The 27,270-nt window shown below is 41.9% G+C and overlaps 1 protein-coding gene across 5 annotated transcripts in view; it reads right to left on the bottom strand.

Moving 5' to 3' along the window:
- Positions 1–27,270, bottom strand: part of LOC139758841 (uncharacterized) — a 557,798-nt gene that overhangs the window by 253,573 nt on the left and 276,955 nt on the right. Inside the window, exon 1 of one of the 5 annotated variants that reach the window (XM_071680691.1) lies at positions 20,823–20,884. The exons of 1 other annotated variant lie outside the window; for it this stretch is intronic. The gene's annotated coding sequence lies outside the window, so the exon portion shown is untranslated. Of the gene's footprint in view, positions 1–20,822; positions 20,885–27,270 lie in introns of those variants that run through there. 3 more of the 5 variants (XM_071680693.1, XM_071680694.1, XM_071680692.1) reach the window with 3 other exon arrangements.

The following is a 27,270-nucleotide window of genomic DNA, read 5'->3' as shown; positions in this document are numbered from 1 at the left end:
TTCCGCAAAGCCACGCCCCACATACAGCCCCCCTAAATCACTTTATCACATTAAAACTGATGACAGCTGTAACATTTGCAAATTGCCCTCTGATACCTTTCAATGGGGAAAAATCTTAGTGAACTTTTGCTTAATGGTCTGTGTTTATGTATCTACAAGCGTTCCCCAAATGGTTTGCAAACATCTATCTACTAATACTCACTCAATGGTTTGTGTCTACATTACCTACTTGCGAGTGTTTGCTCAATGGTAAAGTAGAATAACTCGTATATGAAGAAGTAACATTATCCTTTACGCAAGAAATCAATGCGTGCATAATATTCACGAAAACGTTACTACAATATATATATATATATATATATATATATATATATATATATATATATATATATATATATATATATATATTTTTTTTTTTTTTTTTTTTTTTTTTTTTTTTTTTTATACTTTGTCGCTGTCTCCCGCGTTTGCGAGGTAGCGCAAGGAAACAGACGAAAGAAATGGCCCAACCCCCCCCCCCATACACATGTACATACACACGTCCACACACGCAAATATACATACCTACACAGCTTTCCATGGTTTACCCCAGACGCTTCACATGCCTTGCTTCAATCCACTGACAGCACGTCAACCCCTGTATACCACATGACTCCACTTCACTCTATTTCTTGCCCTCCTTTCACCCTCCTGCATGTTCAGGCCCCGATCACACAAAATCTTTTTCACTCCATCTTTCCACCTCCAATTTGGTCTCCCTCTTCTCCTCGTTCCCTCCACCTCCGACACATATATCCTCTTGGTCAATCTCTCCTCACTCATTCTCTCCATGTGCCCAAACCATTTCAAAACACCCTCTTCTGCTCTCTCAACCACGCTCTTTTTATTTCCACACATCTCTCTTACCCTTACGTTACTTACTCGATCAAACCACCTCACACCACACATTGTCCTCAAACATCTCATTTCCAGCACATCCATCCTCCTGCGCACATCTCTATCCATAGCCCACGCCTCGCAACCATACAACATTGTTGGAACCACTATTCCCTCAAACATACCCATTTTTGCTTTCCGAGATAGTGTTCTCGACTTCCACACATTTTTCAAGGCTCCCAAAATTTTCGCCCCCTCCCCCACCCTATGATCCACTTCCGCTTCCATGGTTCCATCCGCTGACAGATCCACTCCCAGATATCTAAAACACTTCACTTCCTCCAGTTTTTCTCCATTCAAACTCACCTCCCAATTGACTTGACCCTCACCCCTACTGTACCTAATAACCTTGCTCTTATTCACATTTACTCTCAACTTTCTTCTTCCACACACTTTACCAAACTCAGTCACCAGCTTCTGCAGTTTCTCACATGAATCAGCCACCAGCGCTGTATCATCAGCGAACAACAACTGACTCACTTCCCAAGCTCTCTCATCCCCAACAGACTTCATACTTGCCCCTCTTTCCAGGACTCTTGCATTTACCTCCCTTACAACCCCATCCATAAACAAATTAAACAACCATGGAGACATCACACACCCCTGCCGCAAACCTACATTCACTGAGAACCAATCACTTTCCTCTCTTCCTACACGTACACATGCCTTACATCCTCGATAAAAACTTTTCACTGCTTCTAACAACTTGCCTCCCACACCATATATTCTTAATACCTTCCACAGAGCATCTCTATCAACTCTATCATATGCCTTCTCCAGATCCATAAATGCTACATACAAATCCATTTGCTTTTCTAAGTATTTCTCACATACATTCTTCAAAGCAAACACCTGATCCACACATCCTCTACCACTTCTGAAACCGCACTGCTCTTCCCCAATCTGATGCTCTGTACATGCCTTCACCCTCTCAATCAATACCCTACCATATAATTTACCAGGAATACTCAACAAACTTATACCTCTGTAATTTGAGCACTCACTCTTATCCCCTTTGCCTTTGTACAATGGCACTATGCACGCATTCCGCCAATCCTCAGGCACCTCACCATGAGTCATACATACATTAAATAACCTTACCAACCAGTCAACAATACAGTCACCCCCTTTCTTAATAAATTCCACTGCAATACCATCCAAACCTGCTGCCTTGCCGGCTTTCATCTTCCGCAAAGCTTTTACCACCTCTTCTCTGTTTACCAAATCATTTTCCCTAACCCTCTCACTTTCCACACCACCTCGACCAAAACACCCTATATCTGCCACTCTGTCATCAGACACATTCAACAAACCTTCAAAATACTCATTCCATCTCCTTCTCACATCACCGCTACTTGTTATCACCTCCCCATTTACGCCCTTCACTGAAGTTCCCATTTGCTCCCTTGTCTTACGCACCCTATTTACCTCCTTCCAGAACATCTTTTTATTTTCCCTAAAATTTACTGATAGTCTCTCACCCCAACTCTCATTTGCCCTTTTTTTCACCTCTTGCACCCTTCTCTTGACCTCCTGTCTCTTTCTTTTATACTTCTCCCACTCAATTGCATTTTTTCCCTGCAAAAATCGTCCAAATGCCTCTCTCTTCTCTTTCACTAATACTCTTACTTCTTCATCCCACCACTCACTACCCTTTCTAAACAGCCCACCTCCCACTCTTCTCATGCCACAAGCATCTTTTGCGCAATCCATCACTGATTCCCTAAATACATCCCATTCCTCCCCCACTCCCCTTACTTCCATTGTTCTCACCTTTTTCCATTCTGTACACAGTCTCTCCTGGTACTTCCCCACACAGGTCTCCTTCCCAAGCTCACTTACTCTCACCACCTTCTTCACCCCAACATTCACTCCTCTTTTCTGAAAACCCATACTAATCTTCACCTTAGCCTCCACAAGATAATGATCAGACATCCCTCCAGTTGCACCTCTCAGCACATTAACATCCAAAAGTCTCTCTTTCGCACGCCTGTCAATTAACACGTAATCCAATAACGCTCTCTGGCCATCTCTCCTACTTACATAAGTATACTTATGTATATCTCGCTTTTTAAACCAGGTATTCCCAATCATCAGTCCTTTTTCAGCACATAAATCTACAAGCTCTTCACCATTTCCATTTACAACACTGAACACCCCATGCATACCAATTATTCCCTCAACTGCCACATTACTCACCTTTGCATTCAAATCACCCATCACTATAACCCGGTCTCGTGCATCAAAACCGCTAACACACTCATTTAGCTGCTCCCAAAACACTTGCCTCTCATGATCTTTCTTCTCATGCCCAGGTGCATATGCACCAATAATCACCCACCTCTCTCCATCAACTTTCAATTTTACCCATATTAATCGAGAATTTACTTTCTTACATTCTATCACATACTCCCACAACTCCTGTTTCAGGAGTATTGCTACTCCTTCCCTTGCTCTTGTCCTCTCACTAACCCCTGACTTCACTCCCCAGACATTTCCAAACCACTCTTCCCCTTTACCCTTGAGCTTCGTTTCACTCAGAGCCAAAACATCCAGGTTCCTTTCCTCAAACATACTACCTATCTCTCCTTTTTTCACATCTTGGTTACATCCACACACATTTAGGCACCCCACTCTGAGCCTTCGAGGAGGATGATCACTCCCCGCGTGACTCCTTCTTCTGTTTCCCATTTTAGAAAGTTATATATATATATATATATATATATATATATATATATATATATATATATATATATATATATATATATTCCTAAGAGTCCACGGGGAAAATGAAACACGATAAGTTCCCAAGTGCACTTTCGTGTGATAATCACATATCAGGGGAAACACAAGAGAAAAATATAACAGTCAGTTGATACACAACGAAGAGACGTAGCTAGGACGCCATTTGGTAAACATGCAATTGTCCAAGACAGACAACGAGCGTATCATAAACTTATCATTTTACAAATTTCTTCAACAATAAAGTTATCTAATTTGTATAGACCATTATCAATATTAAGATTATAATTCTTTGTGTACTAAATAATAGAAGGTTCAATGATATTTCTCGTGGTAATAGAGTTAGAGTTAATAACTGAGATGGCATTACTCCAGTCAGTACAATGATCATAGTTTTTAACGTGATAAACAAGGCATTTGATTCTTGTCCCGTTCTCATACTATATCTATGTTGCTTAAGCCTAACCGAAAGATCTTTACCAGTCTGTCCAACATAAAATTTATCACAATCTCTACATGGCACTTTATAGATGCACCCAGGAAAATTTTCTGGTGAATTCCTGATTAAGATATTCTTTATAGGATTATTGTTGCTGAAGGCAATTTACATTAAAGGATTCAAGCAACATGTTAAGCAGTGATAATCTATCACTAATCTTTTTCGAGAAACAGTGATCTGAAACAGTGATAATCTGTCAACATGCTAACACACTTCGAACAACAACCATCTACAACAGTGATAATCCGTCAAAATGTTAACACATTTCAAACAACGGTAATCCGCAATAGTGATAATCCGTCAAAATATCAACACATTTCGAGCGACAGTAATCTGAAACTGCTAATCCGTTAACAAATTAGTACATTTCGAGCGACTGCGATCTGACACGACGCTAAGACCGTGTCAAGTCTGTTCCGGGCATCCTTCAAGCGGCATCAAATTCTACAGAAAATTTCACCCATCATTTAACGAGTTACAGACGACACTACATAATCAAAAATGCCACTACGATAAGAGGTTGATAAAGAGGATATATGTGTTAGAAGTGGAGGGAAAAAGTAGGAAGGGGAGACCAAATTTGAGGTGGAAGGAAGGACTGGTTGAGAAAGATTTTGCGTGATCGGGGCTCGAACATGAAGGAGGATGAAATGTGTGTACGATAGAATGAATTGGAACGATGTGGTATATGGGGTCGACATGCTGTGAATAGACTGAACCATGCATGGTATGTGAAGCGTCTGGGGTAAACCATGGAAAGGTCTGTGGGGCCTGGATGTGAATAAGGAACCGTGGTTTCGGTGCATTACACATGACAGCTAGATGATGGATGTAAGCGGATGCGGACTTTCTTGGAAGGGGAAACGGCGATCAAGCATGAAAAAAAATGAAAATAATAATTGTACTAATAAGCCTATGTTGTATGACCAAATTATACACACATGTCCACATTAATTCCCTCTAAAACCCAGAGACCCGTCATCCCTGTTATCATAATTCGCTCTGCTACATATTTCTCCACCTGCTTCCTAGCGCTCAGAAAAATATAAAACAAATCCTCGAAACACAAAGGTGGAGAGTGGGGGGCGAAAAAAAAAGTCTCCCATACCTCCCACTGCCCCAACCCCACCCTTTTCCTTATGTGAAAATGGACTACATCTATGATAGCCAAGTCATCCCCTGATCTTTATTGCAACTGGCACCAACTACCCATTACCATGTCTGCCTCGTTACTTACTAGTTGGGATGACGGGGGAAAGTGCAAGTTGGTAGTGTGGTAAAGCCTACTGCAAACACATGGGATGGGTGACGTGGAAGAGGTCAAGGAAAGACATTTACGATATAATAACAATGATAAATAATAATAATAATAATGATAATAATGATAATAATAAGTAAAGGCAGACGAAATATGCATACTGACGTACGAGGAAAAGTGGTGTGCTCATGTGGAGGCAAGAGACATATGGGGCCTAGATGACTAAAGAAACATACACAGATAAGACAAGACGGGATGGGAAAGTAAGGATGAGGAGAAAGGCCACTCTGATGGTGAGAATGATAAAAGGATGGAGAAAAAAATAAGCGAGACCAGAATAGAACTCACCAAGATATTAAACTGTGCTTTTAGCAGTGAAACGTTACTCAGTTTATGGTCAAACAGAAGTGACTACAGTCCACTCCGCTTTGTAAAGCCGTTTATAGAATAGGAAATTAAGTGACGTAATCAATCAAGACTAAAGTTACTCATGCTTGGTTACAATCGAACATAAGAGCAAGATACAAAGAAAAAAAGATTCCCACGAGACGAGAGATCCGGGGGCGGAGCGCGGGTGGCTCACAGCTGACGGTACGGGGCAGGGGGAGAGCAGGAGGGATGGAAGACGGAGCAGGAGGGAGGAGGGAGGGAAGACGGGGCAGGGGAAGTGCAGGGGGGGAAAGGCAGTGGGATAAAAGGGCAGTGAGGGCATGGGAAGGGAGAGAAGGGATGTGATGCATGGAGGAAGGAGGGACAGTAGTGATCAGTGGTGGCTGAGGGAGGGAGGGAAGAGCAGTTGGGGGTGGGCGGAAAGGAAGAAGAAAGTGGTAGCGGCGGCAGGGACAGCAAAGGAAGGACAGTGATGGCAGAGAGATGAAGGGAAGGGTAATGGTGGAACAAGTTGGATGGGAGGGAATATTGTGGGGGAGGGAGGAAAGGGGAGGGGAAATAGCGCAGTGCCGGCAGGGGAAGGGAAGAAGGTGTAGTGGTGGTAAAAGGAGGCAGAAAGAGAAGAAGGGGCTGTGGAGGTGGAGGAAGGGAGTGAAGGACAGTGGCGGAAGAGGAAAAGTGAGACGGAGGACGGAGGGAGTATGAGACAGCGGTGGCAGGGGGACGAGGGGGGGGGGGGGGGTAGGCAGAGGAAGATATGGCAGGGAGAGCGGCGAAGAAGCCACTGGTGAGGTCTTGATGAGAGAAGAGGGAGGGAGGGGTTCCAGTGGCAGGGACACAAGTGAACGGAAGGAGTGACAGTTGTGTAGGAAAGGGAGGGACACAGCTTGACATGGAAAGTGGGTTCCATATGAAGGGGGAGCGATCAAAAGTGGAGGGAGAGAAGGACGATGACATCAGTCTGAGGGAGAGGTGAGGGAGGGAAGGAGGGAGGGAGGCAGCAGAGTGGCAGGTATCCTGGCGTCAGGCCAAACTCCTAACAAACGCTCTATAATTGTCAGTCATACCTGGGCAAAGCTCATTCACCTTCACAAGGCAACTGGATCGGCTCACCCATCTCACTCGTCAAGAACTACCTTACTTTAAGTTACCCTTAGCTGACCCTGCAGCATGTTTTTCCCGTGACGTATTACTATCAGATACTACCTATAACTCATTGTTTTCTTCCTTTTCTTTCTATAGACTGTTACCTCTCAACATTCTATTAACCAACTCTCTGTACTTCATCTTTCCCTCACCTTTGATGTTTACATTATCCAAAGTTTTATACCACTGCACTATTAATAGTTATGCCTTCCTGTTTACAGGCGTTTCAAACGTATGCCACTTTCACTATCATGGCAAATAACCACGACTCTATTATATGGATTCTTTTGCACATTCAAAAGCCAGAACTCCAGTAGAATGAAAATACCATTACGGTTCTGTAGCGGTACCCTGCACCACCTAGGCGCAATTACTCTACACTTTATTTCTAAAGCTGAAACCAAGCTTCAGCAACCTCCTGGGAAATAATCTTGCCCAGCAAAACGCCCATTTTGGGTCAATCAGAAAATTGCTACACCCGAGACGCAGGTTTTTCCCCAGAAGAGGGATTAACTGAAAGAGCCAATAAACTAAATCACTGAAGAAGTTTCAGCCTTCATCACTCTCATGCCTGGATGGGTACGACAGTATTACAATTCCAACAAGAAGATAAAATTACCCAAAGAGCTTAACCAACCCTAGCCTAGCCGCTCCTTCAGGAAATAATCATATACAATTTTGTGGCAATATAAGTACAGAGATTTTGTCCATCTTCCTTGGATTATGTCCATGTCTCCTCCCATTTCATACCCTGAACGTTGTATTATTCCCACAATAATAGTTCCTGCGTAATATAACTACATCTGCAGCGATCTTATTGTACGGAACATCACGCATTAAGCCTGTGGCGGTGGACTGGTTCTACCAGTGTCCTCTTGTAGTGTCAGTTAGTTTAATCAAGTCCAAAGCAGCTCACAGCTCTGGGCAGCCTTAAACCAGTATGTAATATTACTTTCAATCATACTCAAGAGTCGTCTTAGCGCTCCCCTCTCGTACGGGTTTAACCATCATGTTGGTAAATTGATCATATTGGGTCTGTGTAAGCCAGAGGTACACCTCACTCCAACTACAGGACGTAATTCAGGATGGCTTCGAAGAATGAACTCTGGTGGTGTGTGTTGTTATCAAGCGGGCTGGGGAACACATGGCTCCTTCATGTGGTACGACCGGCTAGTATTTCGACACCGACTCCTTGACACTTTTTACAAGAGGCGAGCACCACAGGGCGCGCATCTCCTCCCGCTTCACTAGATAATCTAATGCTTCCTGAGTCACTGTACGAACTTACACTAGAGCTACTTTTCAAAACTGATGATCTTTCCTGCTTTAGCAGTGACGACCAAGATATTAAAATGGGTATCAGCTGAAAACCGCTCCCCTAATATTCTCAATCCAGATGATGACTAGCCTTCATTATAATGATCAAGTAACACAAAACACAGTTTTCGATGAAGGTGAAACTGATTTCTATTCTATTAAGTCGTACCAGGAAAAACAAATGAATCTAAAAGAGGATGGCTACCATGACATATCAATTTCAAACTAAATCTTCTGATATTAATTCACGTAAAGTAATGGTACAAGTACGACCCACAATGAACAATGGTTGACGGAGTCCATACTTAATTGATTGACCTGCTTACTTGAGTAGGCAGAAGCTAACCGACAGCGTCAGTAGTCAGAAAGTAACAGACACCATTCAGATCACTGACCTGACGAACCTTCACACAGTCAGTTGCCACATTTCAAGCCGAATCCTTTTTTCATTTCTCTAACCTTACAACGTACGCAAAAAAAAATGGTAATAGTATGTAACCCTCTTCCCAGAGCAAGATGCTACACTGTCGAATATGCTGCAAAAGCGAACTTTGAAGAGACGTGGCTCCAAATATTTAAAAAGCACAGAAGTCCAGTTGCGGGTTAGTGATGTGCATAGGAAAAAGGTTAATCGAAGAGAACAAATGGGAACGATAATGTGCTATGTAGGGGTTAAGAGCTACGGTAAGAGTTAAGTTTGAAAGGGCAGATGTTATCCACACCAAACACTAACCAAACGTGGTGGTAATGATAATGTGTTCGTACTTAATAACCCGACCCATCCCAACATGTCCTCAGACCAAAGGGGAGAAGAGGATAACGCTTTCGCATTTGATGGAGAAAAACCTTTCCACAACTGTTTCATTAATTTTACCATTTACAATGAACCCTACGACAGAGGCTGCAACGAAAGCATTTCAAACATCATATCTTTTCATACCAACACGTTTTTGACGGCATGAAAATCAAAATGTGGCCCTTGCATTCTCGACCCTTCCCAAGTCTTCGATTCGGCTGTGGTAATATCAAAAGGAAATTTTCCATGAAAGAATGGACACTAGTTTAGGGTGTCATATTGCCATACAGATTAACCTTCTTTAAATTTCCTCACAAAAACGATCGAGTATTCAAGTCTGATCGAATTTTTCTCGAAACGATGAGAAATAATACGTAATAGATAGCTAGTGCGAGGAAGGAGTGGCGTCCTCAAGGCAACGGTGCCAATAGAAGAGCAAAGGACTGAAAGCAACCCAGAACTTTCTGGACAGAATGCGTTTGAACACTAATGCACTTTTCAAGTCCGCTTGTTTGGAGGAGATAGTCCGGCAATACGAGCTCCGCGGGAGGAGTGTGCCCGGGATGATTTCAAATGATCATAAATATCTATACTTTCAACTTTTCTGTTTACCACTCGTACAAAACCTATGGCACAAACGTTTCGATACGGTCACACACAATTGAGTTTTTGCATCTATTTTCCATTGCTCACACATAGTTCCTGTACATCGTGCCTTGCCTCCCTCCACCTATCATCCTGCGGAGACGAACAACTACAACCCCTCAGGATCACATTTCCCTCTTTATCAATAGCCTTCACAGTTCCTTCGGCGTGACCACAACTTCTACCCTCCCCATTCATCTGCTGTTATTGTCTCTCGTCCCAGCCAGCTCGTCCCGGCTTCACAACTACCCTCCCTCCCCAGCAGCCGCACCACTTGGGCCTAAACGATCGGGTTTCAAGTCCGAGCGGAGAGGAGAAACCCAATCTTACGTACTCGACTTTCAGCACTCGTTTGTTTAGGTGATCTGTTGGACTGTCGACTCACGTGTTGTCTCCTTCACCTAAACCTCCTCTCTCTTCAAGAGATCCCTGGAACACCGACGTTATGTGACCAAATTACATTAGTGGTAGCAGTCAAGAGGATCTTGTTTCTGGGCGACAATGTTCTTCAGAAACCCAATCTCAAGAATCCTTTGTCCATTTATTGTCGTGAGTCTGCCGTCATGTCCCTGCCACCATCATCCTCCCTTCTTCGCTCGAGACAGCCAATTCCGCACCATTCTCCCTGCTACGGCAGACAAGACCATGTCCACACCATCTTACGTTCACGGGATGGCTTGGAGTGCACAATCAACGTGCTACTCTCGAGGCAAACACTGAAATCCATCCTTGCTTCACCACAAACAGCCATGACCTTCCCAGCAATACTGACCACCCTCCTACGGTAAACAAGACCGCGGCTACTCTACCATCACCCTTGCTGCTTCACTATATTCAGCAAACACACTCTACTTCTACCTCTTCTTTACCCTACAATAAATAGAGCCATGCCCATACCACCACCTTCACTGCCACACCAGACAAGACCATTTCCCAATACCCGTCCATTCAGCTGCACTCTGAGACACCGCAATTGTCCCGTCAACATCATCACTAGTTATATCTACACTGCCACGTCCTCCCCACCACCAACACTAGACATGCCCATGTAGTGGAGCCCCAGCCTCAAGAGGATAATAAGGGAGATCTAGATGCGTGCATGGCGCCTCTGCCCCTGGCATGGCCAACCTTGAAGCACCTCCAGCTACAACTTTAACACTCTTGAAATCCGAGAAAAAAGGAATCGAAAACGAAAACTTTAAACATATAAAGATTTAAAAATAAACCAGGCAACGTGAAATCAAAAAGAAATAAAAAAAATACGCTATTAAGCAAATCACTACTTCACTTTTGCCGTTCTAGACATAAGAAATGCTAAGTGAACTAAGCCAACTCACCAGAACAGGGAAGACCCCCATCAATTTCGCAGAAAATGACACAGGCCACATGAACAAAAAACGGGGCCAAAAAGCAGCGTTCCCACAGCCGCGGACTTGACCGCCCGCAGATCTAATTATAAGCCGCCCTCACACAACTACAGCAACAACGCACCCCTGCAACACCCATCTACTCACCTCTAGACCACAAATCATAATGATCGTACTACTTAAGGCATTTCTAAACTAGTACTCCCAATAGGCGTTCTATACAGCCACGCAGGTCAAGTCTCGTTCATAAACACGCTACATACAATACATTCATTACGAATATTAACGACATGCTGCTGTCATTATGATATCAAACAAGAACTAAGCCTTTACTGGTGTGTGTGTGTGTGTGTGTGTGTGTGTGTGTGTGTGTCATTACTATTTGTGTGTTACAAGGAGAGAGTTTTACATTCGTGTTGCCCCGTCTCTTAACCTTGTATATATTACCATATCTTTACTCTTACTTATGTATGCATACACATACCCTACAGCCTGTGAGTGTGTGTGTGTCTGTGTGTGCAATTGCCAATTTGTACAATACGGGGAGGGAGTTGTACCCTTGTAGGGCCTCACCTCCTGAACCAATTATCATACAACTTGATAACATGTACACAGTCACCATTCAGAAGTGCAATCACTTAGCTTACTCCACTCATCCATTACTCTTTTGTAACAAGAACTTCATCACATCATTTTCTAACAAGGTTCTTGCTGAAGTTCTTGCTACGTCCTCTGGTTCCTCTATCTTGCATATTTCCAAGAAACTGGCTCAAGAACTTGAAGGTTGAGCTCAAGTCACCCCTAACCCTTCTCTTTTCCATGGTGGAAAAGTTTTTCTCCTTAACCTCACCCTATAACTGTTTATTTCTACCTGAAGATCCAGCTTGCTTATCATTCTTCCTGAGTGGTACGGAGGCAAAGGTGTGCGAGTGTTCATTACAATTTGTCATTACTGGTTTGTGTGTTACGGGGTGTCTTTTTACTATGTACGTTTGTACACACACACACCCTCGCCTATGCCAAGTACCCATTTTACAGACCAGCCCCTAAGGTAGGATGAACAGATGGATGGACTGTGGACCGGCTGCCGCGACCAGGATTCGAACCTATTAGTAGGTCTGATCCTATGCGTCTCGTACATGCGTGACGGTCAGTAACGCTAACCGGTACACCACGGAGTGTGTGTGTGTGTGTGTGTGTGTGTGCGTGTGTGTGTTATTGGTTCATCTAGGGTAAGCCATTAATAAAACAAATAAGGGCTAATCATATAACGAAAAAAAGATAGTACAACAGGATTTCTTGTAGGAAATTCAAAGATACCCATGTAGGAAGGAAAAATCCATGATCAAGAAAATATAGAAATTAAAATGAACTCTAAAGCTTGACGGTGTACATAAGGAAACAGAAATCACAACAGCCCAGCCATCAGTTGCCAAAAGCCATTCAGTAATCTGTCGGATATCAAGCAGCGTTACTAATGGTGAAGGTACACGGTTAGTCTGTTCTCGAGAGCAGATACTGGGGCTACCAGGAGATATCAGATGTTACAGTTATACCAAAAATGCCTATCGATGTATCAAAGTGCCATCAATAGCGATAATATGAGAAGTTTCAGATAAAGAAATAAGAGGAAACTGGATTTGAAAAGCGTTACAATTAGTTATAATACGCCTTTCCCAAAATGATATCGTCTTAATCTGGGTTTTTGGTAGTAGCTAGGACGAAACATGACGTGAAGGGAGCAGATCTGAAGGAGTGAAGGCAGCTAGTGTTTAGTATTGTGTCTGAGTGCGTTTGGTTATTTGCTGGGAAAAGGAAATCATTGAAAAAAGAAGGACGAGTGTTGAACACAGGCGAAAACCCTAAAGGACACCACTGTTGACGAGGAAGGACGGGGGGAAATTTTGATCCATCAACGGTTACATGTAGAGACCAATCCACTCAGAAAACTACGTAAGAGAGAACAGAGGAAGGACGGAAAACCGAGAGGGTTGATTTTGAAATTAGACCCCAGCGCTACAACCTGTTTAAAGCTTTCCAGATCTCAAAGGTTTTACGTCATAGGATTCCTTAACATCTCTCAGAGATGACGACCAAACATTAGTAACATAAGAAAGGATATCAATGGTAGATCTCGCCTTCGGAAAGCCATGCTGATGATCAGAGAGAAGGCTGTGGGCTTCAAGATGCTCAAGGTCACGCAGGATGAAGAGAGTTCAAAGACTCTGCAGACAGCAGAAGTCATTCCAGTATGGTTTAGAATAATTCTCCTCTTAGGGATACGCTGTACCCAATGCATGCTTTCAAAAAGTGTGGGTTTTGATTGCCAGAATAACGGGAAACTAGTTCAGAAGCACAATCTTGCAGAACATGAGTGAGGATGTAATTTGATTCATAAACTTTGCTTGTGTCCATGGAGAGAAATGCATTTTGCACTGCAGGAAAACATATTAGGGAGGGGCGTAGGATTAATCGGACGTGCGTAACGTGCGTATGAGACTGAGCTTAGAAAAAAAAAAGAGAACAGACTAGTAGGTGAGGGACGTAAGGCATCGTCGGAATAGAAAAGCGAAGGATAGGTTGAACAACACGTAAGTGATGCTTCAGGCCAGATCTGAGAGGCCTATCAGCAGAAGAGGGGGTTACCCGATACCTGATACCATACCATCGCACACAGGGATATAAAGAATGATTCACCTCACCAACAATATATTTACTATGATTTCTGGAGAGAGAGAGAGAGAGAGAGAGAGAGAGAGAGAGAGAGAGAGAGAGAGAGAGAGAGAGAGAGAGAGAGAGAGGAAAAGAGAGCTCGTCTATGTCCCTGACCCGAATGGCCTTAAAAACTGCAGTAGCTAACAGATGTACTGGAGTGGGAGACTTGAAAAAATGGGGATCTTATACAATGTGCCTCCATTCCAACAACAATGACACCTGCTATGCATTTAAAAGCATCATCCAGAGAGGAGCAGCATCTCTCCAAGAACAAAAGAAATGAAGGTTAGTCTACTGAACGCAACCATAGTGTCAATACAGGCATTAAAGGAGGACAACCAGAGATAGTGAAGAGATGTCTGCGAAACTGTAGCTCACGGTATAGTGTAAGACAAAAGATCAGAGGGCGAAAAACTAATTCAGACTGTTGTGGATAACGTAATATTACGCTGCTGTTACGAAATTATAAAGAACACGATGAAGATGTGCCTTCAGAGAGAATGGAAAACATAATGAGTACCGGTATGTACGTCATTCAACTTTACTACTAATATCAGGCGTAGGGAGGTATAAAGGGTGCCAGCCACACACACCCTATAACCCTGACGCTGTCACTGTGGCAACCTGACGCCAAGACACTTGTTGCTACTGTCAACGCTCTCGCTTTGGCCGCGGGCCAAGGCGAGCAACACCCCCGCTAAATCACTGGCCAGACGCTTCCTACACACTGAGGAAACTGGCGTCCGATGAGGGATTCAGTCTACGAGGAAACATCCATCTCACTCCAAAGGAAAAACTTCAAGGTCTTATGACTTGCAATACGGGGGGATATGATTACTCTGGTGGCCATGTATTCAAACTTCTTATTTCTTAGGAGAAACTGGTTTTCAAAACAGTCCACAAAGATCCTGCTTAACTCAAGAGTGAACTGCTATAATGGACGAATACATCTAAGGTTCGTTCTGTGGACACAGTTCCTTTGAAAGTAAACAATACTGATCAAATGCAGTCTAAGGACGACAACTGTCACAAAAAATGTTTCAATGTTTGGAACAACTCGTCACAGTGAAGCAACTACGCGCATATTCAACTTAAAAAAAATGTCAATCTTAAGAAAAAGGGAATCTCAAAACACAGATAATAATACAAACAGATCGACTGAATGATGACAAGAAAACCAGTTATATCCAACGTACTAGGCTAGGCTAAGTCGTCAACACTCAACAGAATGGGTCGAATCGACTCTTCTGGAGAAATCATGTCGCGTCTAAACTCTTGTACCTCTCCGCCTGACCAAATCCCTTAACCACGCTAATGCGCACAAACTTCAACCATAGATATGTACCCGAAAAGTCATGGTCATAAGTCAGAGCTATCTTTTTCTTATTCAATATATATATATATATATATATATATATATATATATATATATATATATATATATATATATATATATATATATATATAGGAAAGGATCACAATTTTGCGCGTGCTCAAGATATTCCTAAGTCCTATGAGTGATTCATTTTCCCCGTGGACTCATAGGAATATATATATATATATATATATATATATATATATATATATATATATATATATATATATATATATATATGAACAAGACTCCCACCAACCAAACGGGTATGAGAACCATGCGAAACCTAAAATAAACCCACGTCCCTTTACACAATAATCTGGACAATTACCTGATAGTGTTAGGATCTTGCATCGGAGAGCGAGACTACCCACACCTGCACCAGTGTGGTTCTCCATCAACCGAAAAAAAAAAGATCTATTAACTCTAATACTGCATTTTGTAAATTACGGCCAACCGCAGAACTTCTTGTCCTGCAAGGCTAATAATAAACGCGTTAGTTTCTTATTTTGTTCAGAGGTAAAACAAGTTACAAATTCAGTGAATTGTAAATTACCTAACAAATGACGACCTTCGTCTATCATCAGCTGCATCATGACAGCCGTACTCAACCTTATTAGTGTGAAAAGAATTACGGCTTTCTGTCAAGTAAGGTTTAGATGTTTACACACGCACACACATATCTATCTATCTATCTATCTATCTATCTATCTATATATATATATATATATATATATATATATATATATATATATATATATATATCCTTGTAGTTGAAGGAACCCCATAAAATAATGGTCCTGAGATTGAGAAAAGAGTAACCGCAAAACATGAATATGTAGAAGTTTTCAAGGGTGAAAACTGCGAGAAAAAGCAAATGGGAGCAACAGTAAGGTACACAGAGGGGTGAAAAATGGAAACAGAAAGAGGAAAGGGTATTTTGAAGGTCCACTGAATGTCTTAGATGATAAGGAGGCAGATGAGATGTGTTTGGAACGTGAGGGTATGAGGAGCAACAGAATCATGGCGAGTGAGTTGGTGAAAAGAGAAGAGGTGGTGAAATCCTTGGGCAAGACGAGGTGTGGATGGTACTGCAGTTGAATTTCTCTAAAAAAGGAAAAAAAAAAAAGAGGTGGCAGTGTTGCTGATCAGTCAGGTGGAATTTTTTTGTTAGCTGAAATGGCACCGGCAACTGAGTGCCCTAATCAAAAACCATCTCTAACGCTATATATATATATATATATATATATATATATATATATATATATATATATATATATATATATATACCCTAGCTACAATCAGGATTCAAACCTATGCGTTGGACCCCGGGCAGCCTATCAGCGACAAAAAGATGAGTATACCTGGTAAGGTGTATGGGACACCGGTCAATGAGAGGTAGTAGAACACTGCATCAGACTGGGGAGAAACAATGTGGCTTTTGGAATAACAGAGGATGTACGGACCAGGTATCATTTTGCTGAAAATGTGAGACAAATACTTATAAAAAGAGGGAGACATGAATGTGACTCATGGATCTGAAGACTGTGAACAAGGTTAACATATCTGCTTCACAAAAGATGCTGCGAATATATGGCGTTGGAGGAAAGCTACGAAGCAGCGAGTTTTCATCGAAAAAGGGTGTGTGAGAGAAGGATGAAGTGGTTCTGGAAAGCGGGGCTGGTCTGCGGTCTGTTAGGAAGACGAGTTAATTGCTGTTTGCAGGTGACAACTACAGCTTTGAAGGTACACTCGAGTGAGAAATTGTAGAAGCTGATGTCTGAGTTCGGGAGAGTGTGTGAAAAGGGAAAGCTGAGAGTCAGTGTGAATGAAAGTGAGGCTGTAAAGCTGAAAGGCTGATTTGAGTGAGAGTCTGAACGGAGATAACCTGAAGGATCTTAAATGTTTTAATTACCTACGAGTGGACACAACAGCGAATGGAACTAAGGAAGCTGAAATGACCCATAGGGTGGTGAAGGGGGCAAAGGTCCTTTATGCATCGAAGAGTGTGTGGATAGAGAAATGCGAGGGAAAATATGGGTTTTATGGTACAGTACCCTAAAATGCGGAAGCAAAAAGATGTTGTAAATTAGTTTTCTAAGGACCATGTGGTGTGAGGAGGGTTGATCGGTTAAGGAATGAAAAGATAAGAATGCGATATGGAAGTAAGAAAGGTATGTTTCAGAAAGCTGTGCTGAAATGGACTGGGCATATGACGATGGGTGAGCAGAGAATGACAAAAGATATATGTGTTTGAAGAACGAAGGGAACAAGGAGGAGACCGATTACGAGATGCAAGGATGGATGGAACTGAATTATCGAAACTAGAACAAGCAGGAGGATGTGAGGCTTGCTTGGGGAAGAGAAATGGAGAGATGTGGTACAAGGGGAGAAGCGCTGAAAATGCGCTTAACCAGGGAATGGGAAGTGGATAGGAGGGGCCACGGATAGGTTTGTGAGGCTTGGCTGTGGAATGGTGGCTTCCATTTTCGGTGCATTAAACAAGACTGAATGTGGGTAAACGTGGCCGTTCTTTGCTTGTTCCTGGCGCTTTCTCCTGACACAAGAAACGATGAATGAGTTTAATATATATATATATATATATATATATATATATATATATATATATATATATATATATATATATATGTATATTTTTTTTTTTTTCATACTATTCACCATTTCCAGCATTAGCGAGGTAGCGTTAAGAACAGAGGACTGGGCCTCTGAGGGAATATCCTCACCTGGCCCCCTTCACTGTTCCTTCTTTTGGAAAATTGAAAAAAAAAAGAGAGGGGACAATTCCAGCACGCCCGCTCCCTCCCCTTTTAGTCGCCTTCTACGACACGCAGGGAATACGTGGGAAGTATTCTTTCTCCCCTATCCCTAGGGATGATATATATATATATATATATATATATATATATATATATATATATATATATATATATATATATATATATATATATTGGAAATGATCACAGTTTTGCGCGTGATCAAGATATTCCTATGAGTCCACGGGGAATATGAAATACGATAAGTTACCAAGTGCACTTTCGTGTAATAATCACATCATCAGGGGAAACACAAGAAAGAAATATAATTCAGTTGATATACATCGAAGAGACGAAGCTAGGATGCCATTTGGTAAAAATGGCTTCTCTCATAATCGTGAGGCACAACTGTAGGCAACTAGTGATGCTTCTCTTGGTATCAGCTTCGCCAGCGTTTACATCACTAAGTTTACCAAACTCTGAGCCATGATAAACATACTAACCTAGAATAAAAATATCTTGAGGCAATGGTGTGTATATGTGTGTGTTAGTAAATTTATGCTTGTGTAAGTGGGAATGTGTGTGTGTGTGTGTGTGTGTGTGTGTGTGTGTGTGTGTGTACGTATGCAAATGTGCCTAAATGAGTATAAACGTGAAGTGGTGGTTATTCTGCAGACAAGTGGCACCAATGAGTTAAAACAGTATCTTGCCGAATTGCTTATTTTATTTCCATTTCACTACTTCATTTACCAACTTTGCTTGTCAAAGAAGTCTTGGTAAATATCGAGACTCATACATCTATAAATTGTAATGAACGAAACTATCAATTTCAGCTCAACTTGAAGTTGAAGCAGTGTTGGGTTGAAACCGTCAAAAACAAATCAACCTTACCCAATCCCAACTGGACCGGCCTCCACCCACCAGCCGTCCTAACGTACCTCATCGTAACACAGTGGTGGCCTTAGGACAGTGGTCGGAAAAATAACGTCTAACCCATGGATGCCGACTGCCTAGTAGTAGGCAAAATTATCATTGCGTAAACGTGAAAGAATGTATCTACTTACAATTGTAATTACCCGTTTTCTACGATGTGAGACGGGAGCACTACAATACGCAAGAAAGCACACGTACTTATGAAACTGTTCTCTGTTTTTCTAGCTTAAACTTTCAGCAACGAGGAGAGAGAGAGAGAGAGAGAGAGAGAGAGAGAGAGAGAGAGAGAGAGAGAGAGAGAGAGAGAGAGAGAGAGAGAGAGAGAGAGAGATTTTTCCTTTCTCATGAAAAACTGGCGTTCCTTGTCAGTCCTACTACTGAAGTCATGCCGACAACTTAGTGTGACAATTTGAATAAATGTCAGTATACAAGAAAACATGGAAGGTGATAGAAATGAATATCTATAACAGCAATGACCTCTGGGGAGGAATGTGGGCATTTCTTAGTTTTACTCAGAATGGAAGAAGTCCTTTCCCTTTAGCAAGACCCAACATCAACAAGGTGCACAAGAACTGTGCACTGGATGATTAAAACCTACTTTAAAAAAGGTAACAAATTACAGGTGATTTGGAGTGTGATGCTTCGCCAAATACGGTCTCGCTGCATGTTTACACTGTCACAGGAATAAAAACATCTGACCGAAATATCCTTTTTCGTAAATAATGCATCATAATATATATATATATATATATATATATATATATATATATATATATATATATATATATATAGCCTGAATAAAGGGGCAACAACGTAGCTTTGTCTGATCGACCAGTGGAGGAAGAAACGCAACCTGAATCGTTCCTTCTATCTAAACAAAACCACAAGCTTAAAGAGTATGTTTTATGACTTTCATAACATTATTACGGTCAATAACAAAATATGTCTACGTACATGTGCTCAACACTCAGAATTCATCTAATATCAATCCCACAAGAAAGTTCAAAGCATGAAATAAAATCCGCATTCAGCATTTGCATTATGACTTACACAAAACATAATGAAACCAACATAAAGCAATGGCTAAAGATACTGACTGGATCCTATCTCTAGGTGGAAGGCTACAGTATGGGATTCTTACTTTGTCCGTATTCTTAAACGGTCTGTAGGGGTCATACTAACCACTGTGTTTGCTATCACGAACACGACTCCAACCTAACTTCTAAGGTATCTTCTTGCACGGGTAGCGAAGGTAGGTTAGGTTGACATGCGCAAGATGATGCTTTGTTTAGTCGCCACGTTCATGGCCAACCCCATGGTATCTGCTCCCCATACAGAACGTTTGAGGATACGGAGTAAGGGATCACTCACTCATGCTCCCAAAATCTTAACGTTAGAGATATGATCCCGTTCCAGCAGCCTCTGCCTAAACCTAAAAATAATGACGAAAACATTTCTAATAAGTCTTGGCTCTTCCAAAAACTACTGTGCGAGTAAAGGAATCTTTCGTAGATGTCTTTATTATCTTATAAACGTCTACATGCGCCAGTAAACAATCAAGAAGCCTTACTCCACCTAATCGTCTCACGTTATCTTCTTAATTACAAGGACTCTAATCCCTGGTGATTATTCATTAAAAGAAGCCTAACATTTCCACTGTTTACAAACAGACTATAATGATAACCAGTCAGCAATTTAATGTCAATTTATCAGTCATAACGGGTAATTTCAACTCCGTCAGAGAAGTAAACAAACGCACATGATCACATTCACTATTGCAATCGCCACTCACTACCGGCTGTAATGGATAATGCAATTTACAATGCCACTCGGACACTTCACACCACAGTAAACACTTCCTTTATCAAATCTGTTCTGAACAAGTGCGTATCTGCGTTACATTCCAACAAAATGTTTCTTAAATGTCACCTCACTAGACCGTTACACTTGTCCCTCTCGACAACACGGAGGTCAAAAACACACTGGGCAGGCTAGTCTCGTCCCACGCGGCAGACACGTCTACGCTCTTACAGATATCAGACGACTAATTTAATGTTATTTTTTTTTAGCTTATTTCAGAAGACTCACAGAACAATATATTGCGTTAGAATATCAGTTTAAGACATTTACTGCATATCTAAGGAATGCAAATTTAATCTTTTCCACGTTTTCTCTGCAATTTTTGTAGAAACCTAACATCTTGTGTTGAGTTGGCAGGTAGTATTATTGTACAAAATTTAAGCAACCCACAACACTAAGTTATGAATTCTCTTTACTACCAGCGTCTCTGCCTTTTAGTACTTATATATTAAAACGTATCCACAAAGTTATGGGAGGAGCCTGTATTAAATATAGCAGCAACCAGCCACCTTTGAACGCCTTGGTGTGGAGTGGCCTCGAGATCGGCTGGGGACGAGACCTAGTAGGTACAGCTCTACCCCGGGCATATCGCTAGTTCGCCTCCATACGTGACTGCTGACAGATAAATCACTGGCCTTTTCATCCCATTGTCCAAATAAAAGAAATACATACCTGTTCTACACCTGAGGAACTAGAAGTTCAGAAACATGTCAGCTGAGGCGTTCTTTGAAAGGGCGTCGCTGGGCAAGTTCATGGTTGTACCGAGGCTGGCAGTGTTGACATAGAAGCAAGAATACATTTGAGTACAAATTCATCAAGCGAGACATTGCTATCGTTACAGTACAAAATACGTATAACGCCTAAATCAGATGTAGTAATTCAAATGCCTAATAATGATGTATGTCGTAATACCAATGATGTTTGCTTTCAGGAACCAGACAACACTGCTTTCCACTTTTTTTTACAACGCTGCTCAAAAGTACCTCAGCAGAAAACTTTGTTTACAACCTGTGGGCTACTGTATCAGCTGGAATATCAATAAACCTTTCAGGCGATAACCATCACGATGGCCTCTCCAGTGACAGCACAATTAACCATCGGCGACGTCCGCCGACACCACAGACCGCGGGGCTGCGCCTCCACCTTTGTCCACCTCGCCATCTCACCCGTTCACATCATCCGTGTTTGCATTGCTCCTTCACCACACACGACCGTGTTTTGACTTCAAATTGCTTTCCGACAATACCGATGTGGAGCAAATCGTGACAAATTACCTCGCTTCAGTAGACACTGAGATTCTCCACTGCCACACAGAAATTGATTTACATATATATATATATATATATATATATATATATATATATATATATATATATATATATATATATATATATATATATTTCTATGAGTCCATGGGGAAAATGAAACACGGTAAGTTCACAAGTGCACTTTCGTGTAATGATCACATCACCTGGAGAGACACAAGAGAAATATAACGGTCAGTTGATATACATCGAAGAGACGAAGCTAGGACACCATATATATATATATATATATATATATATATATATATATATATATATATATATATATATATATATATAGGCAAAAAAGGTACACAAGTAACTAGTGTACATAAGATGATGGGAAAAACACAAGGAAACGGAACATATCAAGTGTCAAGCGCTGTCGTATAATTACAATGTCAGGACTGAATACAGCGAACCAGAATATGATATGCCAGCCGCCACTGGGTGAGACCGGTCTATGAATTAAGAAACAGAAGGGATTAGGGCACAGGTCACCCTCGACGACTTCATCTCCCTGACGTTGCATACTCAGTTTAATCTATGTTCAGGGAAACATTCTTACAATCTTTTCACCCATGAAGTTGTCTAATTTATATAATCCAACCTTTTCATCCAGGCTGCGCTACTTCCAGTGGCAGGGAAATATGCATTTCTTTGGAGCGCGTTGGTGAGTTCTTTGACGAGAATGAATTTCCAGCGTACAGCCTCGCAAATGTGACTTTTTGCCTACGGTGCAGGATCTCCAAACCTGCGCTACGCTCAGTAGCAGGAATAGGATGAACTCCTTTAAAGCATGTCCTCTGACGAGAATGTACATTCTCGTACAGGTGACATTCGCGGTGTAATCTCAAGCGGGAAAAGTCCGGTAACACCTTTCCAAGGTTACATAGATAGATATACGTGTAATAGGAGCACAACTGGCCTGTAACGAGGACACCTGCTAAACAGACTGTTAAACAAATACAAGTCAACGACATGACTACAGATGGCAGCCCTCCACTCCATGGAATAACATGCATCGAGCACCTTGAAAACGTCCAGCGGGAGCAGGTGGATGGGTGGTGAGGAGCGTGCCGATCCAAAACAAATGTCTACTTGAATATTAAACAAATTATAATAATCTTATAATACTTTAAACCAGAGTTATTATCATCTTTTAGTATCTTATAACAGAGTTATCATCATCTTGTAATATTTGAAGTCAGTTATTATCTTGTAATACTTTAAATCAGTTATCATTATCTTGTAATACTTTAAATCAGTTATCATTATCTTGTAATACTTTAAATCAGTTATCATTATCTTGTAATACTTTAAATCAGTTATCATTATCTTGTAATACTTTAAATCAGTTATCATTATCTTGTAATACTTTAAATCAGTTATCATTATCTTGTAATACTTTAAATCAGTTATCATTATCTTGTAATACTTTAAATCAGTTATCATTATCTTGTAATACTTTAAAGGAATACGATCAACGGAGAGCCTGCAGTCTGCCTCGCTGTAACCCTCAGGCAGGGCTATTCTGAACCATAAATCTGGGCCAGTGAGCGCGGGCTACAGAGGATCTCCAGAGAATACACCCCTGTCGACCCACGTCACTTAGCAGTTCTGCAACCCACCGGAGCCACGCCACTCTCGCCCTCTGCTCAGCGATCGTCAAGGCGAATGTACCGTGACCCTTGAACTGAGGTCTGTAATGGCTTTACTGTCCACTGTCACATTTTCTGGACACTCGGTGGGTAGCATTACTGTGCCTTAACCAAAGGCTGCCACCTAACTTTCAAGATTCAGTGTTCCTTCTTATCTTTGTTATTTTCTGTACATACATATTCGTAATAATACATAGATCACTAATGCATCCTATCGCGTGAAATGAGAGGCACAGCCGTGCCTTTCCTTAATCTCTGGAGTTAAGAGATGTGATCCTACATTTCTCGATGAAGTTTCAAACCTGCATTAGTCACTAATCATCAGAGATGTCTTGCAGTTCTCATTAAACTAACTGCTAGATTCACACACACACACACACACACACACACACACACACACACACACACAACAAAATATGTTTAGTATGTTTACTTTTTGCATGCAGAAACTTGGCTCCTTACCTACAAAAATCTAAAGAAACGCCAAACTTCTGCGGTTTTCATGGTCTGACGACAGCTTTCGACCTCAGGCTCGCATATTACAACACGGAACGTTGCCAGGCTGTAGTAAGCTTGCGAGAGGCCATCTCATCCCTCGCTCGCTGGGTCCGACAGGTTACGAGGAGGAGCTCGTGGTTTTTCCTCGTCCTTCAAAATGATGACATCCTCGACGGAAGTGTGTCCATGACATCAACACTCCCGACCTTCGTCAACCCTCACACACCTTCCTTATAGATTGCAGAGCTTCACCACCGCAGTCAGGCACATCAGCCTTGCTCTCATACTTGTTCCACATTCTACCGTCTTAATTAGGCTGCAAACCCCTCCAGGTGGTTCACTCCTCCAAGATTCTCGGTGTTGGGAGAACGTTAATATCATGATCAAATCCTCTAGCTACAGTCTGTACTTTCTCCGTCGCCTAAAGACACATGGACTTTCTTGCACCTGAACTCAAAAATATTCATATAAATCTTTATTCCTCCTAAACTTCACTGAGCCTTCCTGCCTGGGTTTTCCCTCAACCAACCACACAACAGGAACGCCGAGAAAAAGGTACAGATAAAAAGTCATGCAAGATCATCCTGTCGCTCTTTCATCACCTCACAAGAGGCGCTTCAATACCACGGTCCTCCCGACTCTCTCAAACCCTCATCGGACACTTCGGGAAGAAGATACTGTCACCTCCCGATTTAATTTGTACCAGTATCACCCATAAATCTAGTGTGTACCCTATGCTCATCCAATAAGCGGTGGCGTAAAAGGATTACAAAGGCCACAAAAGGTCTTTGTCAGACTCCAATGGGCTGATGTTCATTACATCAATTACAACAAAGTTGGTTCATCACATCAGCTGCATTATACACGTCACATACTCTTTGAAAAGGTAAGTTATTCCAACCAGATGCTAAGTGGACACGGTCTTAGAATTTCAGGTATCTTTTTATTAACAATAAGGTGTAGTGACATCTCCTGCCAACAGATCCCTCGTCCCCGAACTGCTAGTCAGCACCGCAAGTACACAGCCCCATCCCAACTATTGTGTTAAGCCAGTCAACAATTACTAGAAAGTTCAGTAACTTGAGTAACGTCTGTCTGGCTAACACCCACCTCCCACTATATCTTAAAAAATTCCCCTGCTTACGTTGTATCTAATTTCACTTGCATTTCCATTTCGCTACAGCTATTTTTTTTATAGTGACCAGCGTGGCGCGGGAACAATGTCCCAGATCACGGCCACCTCAGATGCAAAGAGTCTGAGAAAAAGAATGAAGAAATTAATCAAGACCCTCAGGTGTCTGTAGACCTGACCCTTAGGTTCATGGGAAGAGGGAGAGACGAAAGAAGAAAGAGAGTTCCACATCGAAGAATTATTATCAATATTTTTTTTTATCATTATGATCATTATCATTATTCTAGGCGCGCGTCACCCAGCATTAGCCGTTCTGACCATCACCCTCACCAGTGCTGCTTCAGAGTCAAGTCTCACTCTACCACTCAAGGGGCTTTATCCATGGTCCTCAGGCAGCCACCTGAGGGACATTAAGTGGTTGGAATCCTCGGCCAGCGGGGTGAGACGCTGAGGGACTGCGGGTCGACTCTGTGTTCTGAATCACTGCTGTGACATATATTTGTCTTGACACCTTAGTGCTAAGGAAGAAATTTGATAATGTGGAAAAATTACTTTTTTTCCCTTTTCTTTTTATGTTAGCTGAAACGGTACGGGCAATAGAATGCTTTCATCAAGGTTACCTCATTAAACTATATATAAATATATATATATATATTTTTTTTTTTTTATACTTTGTCGCTGTCTCCCGCGTTTGCGAGGTAGCGCAAGGAAACAGACGAAAGAAATGGCCCCCCCCCCCCCCATACACATGTATATACATACGTCCACACACGCAAATATACATACCTACACAGCTTTCCATGGTTTACCCCAGACGCTTCACATGCCTTGCTTCAATCCACTGACAGCACGTCAACCCCGGTATACCACATCGCTCCAATTCACTCTATTCCTTGCCCTCCTTTCACCCTCCTGCATGTTCAGGCCCCGATCACACAAAATCTTTTTCACTCCATCTTTCCACCTCCAATTTGGTCTCCCTCTTCTCCTTGTTCCCTCCACCTCCGACACATATATCCTCTTGGTCAATCTTTCCTCACTCATCCTCTCCATGTGCCCAAACCACTTCAAAACACCCTCTTCTGCTCTCTCAACCACGCTCTTTTTATTTCCACACATCTCTCTTACCCTTACGTTACTCACTCGATCAAACCACCTCACACCACACATTGTCCTCAAACATCTCATTTCCAGCACATCCATCCTCCTGCGCACAACTCTATCCATATCCCACGCCTCGCAACCATACAACATTGTTGGAACCACTATTCCTTCAAACATACCCATTTTTGCTTTCCGAGATAATGTTCTCGACTTCCACACATTCTTCAAGGCTCCCAGGATTTTCGCCCCCTCCCCCACCCTATGATCCACTTCCGCTTCCATGGTTCCATCCGCTGCCAGATCCACTCCAAGATATCTAAAACATTTCACTTCCTCCAGTTTTTCTCCATTCAAACTCACCTCCCAATTGACTTGACCCTCAACACTACTGTACCTAATAACCTTGCTCTTATTCACATTTACTCTTAACTTTCTTCTTCCACACACTTTACCAAACTCAGTCACCAGCTTCTGCAGTTTCTCACATGAATCAGCCACCAGCGCTGTATCATCAGCGAACAACAACTGACTCACTTCCCAAGCTCTCTCATCCCCAACAGACTTCATACTTGCCCCTCTTTCCAAAACTCTTGCATTTACCTCCCTAACAACCCCATCCATAAACAAATTAAACAACCATGGAGACATCACACACCCCTGCCGCAAACCTACATTCACTGAGAACCAATCACTTTCCTCTCTTCCTACATTTACACATGCCTTACATCCTCGATAAAAACTTTTCACTGCTTCTAACAACTTTCCTCCCACACCATATATTCTTAATACCTTCCACAGAGCATCTGTATCAACTCTAT

Source organism: Panulirus ornatus, chromosome 31 (assembly GCF_036320965.1).
Source record: "Panulirus ornatus isolate Po-2019 chromosome 31, ASM3632096v1, whole genome shotgun sequence".
Lineage (NCBI taxonomy): Eukaryota > Metazoa > Arthropoda > Malacostraca > Decapoda > Palinuridae > Panulirus > Panulirus ornatus.
This window is presented reverse-complemented; position numbering and strand designations above follow the sequence as displayed.